Raw genomic sequence first — 6093 nt, 5'->3', positions numbered from 1 at the left:
TTAAAATGCAGCAGTCAACAAAACGTCCAAAATATTATCAGAGCTGTTGTAGGATGGATCTGTATGAAGCCTGTTTTCTGTCAAATTGTTTATGCATACAAGATTATTGTAAATTCCACCATCTTACATCTTATTTCTGCCCATTCGTTTGAAACACAATGTTAACCACAGATTTACAGCACACTCATGAAATAAATAAAAAATATGTACTGCAGATCAGAGAGCCAACTTGAAGGTTGAATAAAGGATCCATTGGAAGAACTTTAGAGACTAAAACCTAAAAGAACATAATCACAATTAGAAGGTTTTTTTTAAAAAGATGAAAAGTGACTTGTGCAACAGTGACTTTCAGGCATAATATCTTACCTCAAGTCAGAAACTAATCATCGAGAAGAATTGTGACATATAAAGAATCATTGAAGAAAACATGAATAAACAAAATGCCTTTCAAAAATAGAAAATAAAGAGAAAACACTAACATTACCTTGGATACATCAATGTCTGATCCGAACAGGTTTCGAACATACTGGATGTTGGGGTACAAAGTTTTCTCTAGATTGCTGCCCAGCAATAGTATATAGAGAATTTGAAATCGAAAGCCGTTAATGTTGCTGCAACTTGCAATGTATCTAAAAAAATATAGTTTATATTTTTACATAACAAATGCTAAGTCATTAAGATTTCGATAATTTTTTACATAACAAATGCTAAGTCATTAAGATTTCGATAATAGGTGGCCTCTGGAGTAAGCCGAGCGGATTTTTCAAGTGTTACAGGTTCCTCTACCAATCGACGAGTTTTGTCAATATCTCCAATGTTTGTTTCCATGCTCATTTTCGCTATCAGCATAGCATGTCTAGAAGCATCAATTGTTATTTCCTGCACATTCAATATTAATTCAGTATACCATGGTTTAAGAGGTGGCTTCTAATCCATGTTGATCTGTGGAGTGCCCAATATAAGAAGAATGAGGGATACTTTCCTTCATTATACTTTTAGATGACATTACAAAACTAAAGACATCGCAAAGGTAAAATTCAAGGTTTTGAAACCTCTTGTAATCCAACCATTGTAATGTTTGCTTTAGCAATATCCACAGCATGCTTCTGTGGAATAACATGACTACTTTCATCCAAAATCTAACTGAACATTCCTTGCAAGGGTGCAAGATTGGTTGAAGCTCCACTCAAAATAACTAGTGAGAAGGAAGCTCCTTGACATGCATATTTCAAAGATTTTATTGTAAATTTTGGGGATATTCCAAGCATATATCTTCAATTTTGACCATTATAGACATTGATGACTCGATAATATGATCATTTTTCCCATCGATTACTTTTTAATTGCACTAAATCCAAATTTGTTGTAAAATTTGTAGCTCAAAACATGGGTTTTTGTATAATTAGGACGAATAGAAGAAAACACGCATGGCTCTCATAGAAAAACCAAATATGTCTTAGTCATGGATAAGACTGAAATTGTGATGGTCTATCTACAAATGCCTTGATGACCATTGTTCCTTTCAATTTTATGAATCTGCTGTGTTTTTATGAACAGAAAACAAAACCAGACCATGCCAAAATTGAGATGAATGAGAAGGATAATTATTGCAGACACCAGAGCAGATTTCAATGGCCATGATGGCATGTATGTTGATGCTTCTATATGTGTTGGGAGTGCCTTGATATCAACTGCAAAACGTTCTTGAACCTGCTTAACCACATCCTCCTCTGATGAAGAAGCAAAAAAAACAAAGGTAATTGCAAGACCCTTTGTGCCAAACCATCCAGCCCTTCAAACCTTGTGCAAATAAGTATCTGCAGACTCAGGCATGTCATAGTTGATAACGATATTAACTCTTTCAATGTCAATTCCCCTGCCTACCAGATCAGTTGCAACCGGAAGCCTCTTATTCCCCTCCTTGAAACTTTTGTATCTCATCAGTCTTTCATCCTGCTACATTCCAGAATGAATGTAGGTACAAGGAAAGTTGCACCCCACTAGCAACTTGGATAGCTCAGAAGCCCTTTTCACACTCTTCACAAATATAACCACCTGGTTGAAATCCAGGACATCCAACAAATCAGTCAGCTTCTTGTTCTTTTCTACCTCAGCCAGTTTTATATAGTGCTGAACTAGACCATGAAGTGCGAGCTTGGCCTCATCATCAACATATATCTCCATAGGATCTTGCATGAATTTCTTGTAGGCAGGCTTGATTTCCTTGCTCAGTGTGGCTGAAAACATCATGACCTGCTTGTCATGAGGGGTCATCGTGAAAATGGCCTGTACATCTCTCCTCATGTCCAAAGATTCCAGCATTTTGTCACATTCATCTAGAATAAAATGCCTGATATTTCTCAGACTGAGATCCTTGTCTTTTGCCAATGCCAGAATCCTTCCAGGGGTCCTAACAACTATTTGGGGGGATTCATTTTTTAATATTGCCTTGTGAGTTTTGATAGGCAGGCCTCCATAGAATACAACAACCTTCAATTCTTTCAGATGAGTCATAAACCTCTCAAATTCATGGCATATATGGTATGCCAATTCTCTAGTGTGGCACAAAACTAGGGCAGAGACTTGGCCTTCTGTGGGTTCGATCTGCTGCAGAGTTGAAAGCACGAAAACTGTTGTTTTCCCCCATTCCAGATTTGGCCTGACAGAGTACATCCATGCCCAGAATCGCCTGAGGAATGCACTCGTGCTGAACTTCTGAGGGATGTTCAAATCCAGAGTCCACAATTGCTCGAAGGAGCTCTGGCTTCATTTGGAAATCCCACATAACCTTTCTTGGAGGCTTCATCAGTGGCAAAATGTTCCTCCAATGCTTGTGCGCCCAATTCCTCTTCTTCATAGTCCAAGAGCTCTTCATTATAAATCTCTTTCTTCAACTCTTCCACATTGTCTACTCCTTGTTTTGCCATTTTCACTAAAAATATGAAGCACAAGCGCAGCTTTATGATGAAATAGCAGAAGAGGTTTTATTGCTGTAAAAGATGAAATAATGATGCAGAAAACCAGCCATGTGTGTCTCAAAGCACTCTCAGAAATTATATAAATTAAGGTTCAACAGACATACCCATCTCATTCAAATTGGTGACAACTTCATAGGGTGATATTTAAAGTACATTTGAGAGAACTGCCTTTTCTGGCTATGTTGGTTATGTTTTCCACCAACCCTGCATCAACCACACTAATTAAATGTCATGTAGTCACTATTACATTTCAATTGGTGACAAATTCATAGGGTGATATTTAAAATACATTTGAGAGAACCACCTATAAGTTGTATGAAAGCTGACTTAGCAGTCTTTGGTTCCCTACCAAAGATTGTAACTATTAGTGCCAAGTGCTTTCAACTTTCTCCATGGTAGACGCTTCGAGGGTTGCATTGCACTAATAGATTTCAAAACTTTGTGACGAGGCTTGATTCTAAACTCTAAACTACACAACATGAGATTAGAATGTGTTAAAAGAAACTTTGAACAAAATAGTCCATGATTTTCTGCACTTTACAACCCACAATGCAACAGAAATGGTGGCATTAATTTAAGGACTTTGCCTTTGTAAAGGCCTGAAAATAAGCAGAAATATCCTAAGTAGAAGTAGAAGAGAAAATTGTTAATTGAAGTTAGAGGAGGAAAGGTTCTTCTAAATTTAGAAGTGCAATAAATTTGGTAGAAGAACCGGCATATGAAGGTAAGGCATATGAACAGAAAACAAAACCAGACCATGCCAAAACTGAGATGAATGAGAAGGATAATTATTGCAGACACCAGAGAAGATTTCAATGGCTATGATGACATGTATGTTGATGCTTCTATATGTGTTGGGAGTGCCTTGATATCAACTGCAAAACGTTCTTGAACTTGCTTTAGCACATCCTCCTCTCATGAAGAAGTAGAAGAAACAAAGGTAATTGCAAGACCCTTTGTGCCAAACCATCCAACCCTTCCAACCTTGTGCAAATAAGTATCTGCAGACTCAAGCATGTCATAGTGGATAACAATATTAACTCTTTCAATGTCAATTCCCCTGCCTACCAAATCAGTTGCAACCAGAAGCCTCTTATTCCCCTCCTTGAAACTTTTGTATCTCATGAGTCTTTCATCCTGCTGCATTCTAGAATGAATGCAGGTACAAGGAAAGCTGCACCCCACCAGCAGCTTGGATAGCTTAGAAGCCCTTTTCACACTCTTCACAAATATAACCACCTGGTTGAAATCCAGGACATCCGGGACATCACGGTTTCTTCTCTATGCGATCCGGATTGCGTGATTCACATCTTCTTCAGTGATGGGAAAATTTATTAGAGGCCGAATCACTCAAAATAGTCAAACTCTAGTAATAATCTGGCTTAATATCCAGCAGTCAACAAAATGTCCAAAATATTATTAGAGCTGTTGTAGGATGGATCTTTATGAAGTCGGTTTTCTGTCAAATTGTTTATGCATACAAGATTATTGTAAATTCCACCATCTTACATATTATTTTTGCCCATTCGTTTATGGGAGTCACGATTGTTCTTATGTGTCAGATGCATGACCTCAATTGGTAAAATTTGTGTACCTGATTCTTATTGAAGTTAATGTTAAAATGTCTCAACTTTGAAACTACTTCTACGCTTATCGCCACCTCTCTGAAGTTTGAAAGGCAAAAATAGCGCATGAATAATGTGAATAGATTCATAGCAGATATGTAGACTCTTTCTCGTTGAATATAATATATTCTTTGAGGTATGACTAAAGGGAACAAACATTACATTTAGCTTGTTTGACAGTTAAGACTTCTTTTACACTTGTCATCTCCCTGAAGTTTGAAAACGCAAAAATAGTGCGTGAATAATGGAGACCAAGCCGAACAGAGAATTAACAATATATCATTGTAGCAACTTAAACTGGAAGCCACGAGTGACAAGCGCGCAAATGCATGTCTTTTATGAATATACATTGGATTTTTTCAATTCCTGAGAGGGTTTTTCTCCGGTTAAAAGTCAGTGTGATCTCTGTCTGAATACTTTTCCCCTCCCTCTCCAGTCACACCTCCAGCAAAGTGCGATGACTGTTATGCATGCCCTGTTGGTAGCACTTGCTGTTGTGCCTATGACATCGGTAATTTCTGCCTTTAATGGGGATGATGTTCTTATAAATCAACTACCTAATGCAGAGATAACCACCACTGCTTCCCACACGATTTCCCATTCTGTGATTTCAATGTAGGAACTTGTCTTAAGATTAGTCATCCATCATTTCTTTGTGCGCATTTTTCATTTCAAATCACCAATTCCGGCTTATGGAGTTTTAGTGTTTGGAATCAATTTGCAAGTAAAAAGTTGAAATTTTGTTATTTGGAAGTGATTTGCAAGTAAAAGGCTGAAATTTTGGTGTTTGGAATAGATTTGCAAGTAAAAGACCCTTGTTATAGTGTGATTGACATGTTAAAGTTCCATTTGTTTTACTTTAATTCTCACAACTCATATTTCAGGTAGCCTTTGGGTTTTAAGGTTTGGAGTGTTAATCTGTTGACCTTTGATACTCATCCAAGATTTATTTGTATTTACAGAGCAAGAATGATCCATTTAGAGTTCATATGCCCAAGCTTACTCATGCAAACCCACATTTTGCAACTCAAGTTGAAAGACTAGCTGCCAAACAAGATCACGGTTTCTTCTCTATGCGATTCGAATTATATGATTCACATTTTCTTCAGTGATGGGAGAATTTATTAGAGGCTGAATCGGTCAAAACAGTCAAACTCCAGTAATATTCTGGCTTAAAATCCAGCAGTCAACAAAATGTCCAAAATATTATCAGAGCTGTTGTAGGATGGATCTGTATGAAGCCTGTTTTCTGTCAAATTGTTTATGCATACAAGATTATTGTAAATGGCACCATCTTACATCTTATTTCTGCCCATTCGTTTGAAACACAATGTTAACCACATATTTACAGCGCACTCATGAAATAAATAAAAAATATGTACTGCAGATCAGAGAGCCAACTTGAAGGTTGAATAAAGGATCCAATGGAAGAGCTTTAGAGACTAAAACCTAAAAGAACATAATCACAATCAGAAGGTTTTTTTAAAAAG

General features: G+C 37.1%; 1 pseudogene; it reads right to left on the bottom strand.

Annotated features, from left to right (window-relative positions):
* On the bottom strand, positions 1–2875 carry LOC149209353 (DEAD-box ATP-dependent RNA helicase 15-like; annotated as a pseudogene).
* Between the last annotated feature and the right edge of the window lie 3218 nt (positions 2876–6093).

Source organism: Pinus tabuliformis, chromosome 1_2 (assembly GCF_031772625.1).
Source record: "Pinus tabuliformis cultivar Carrire ecotype Pingquan chromosome 1_2, CPIR1, whole genome shotgun sequence".
Classification (NCBI taxonomy): domain Eukaryota; kingdom Viridiplantae; phylum Streptophyta; class Pinopsida; order Pinales; family Pinaceae; genus Pinus; species Pinus tabuliformis.
This window is presented reverse-complemented; position numbering and strand designations above follow the sequence as displayed.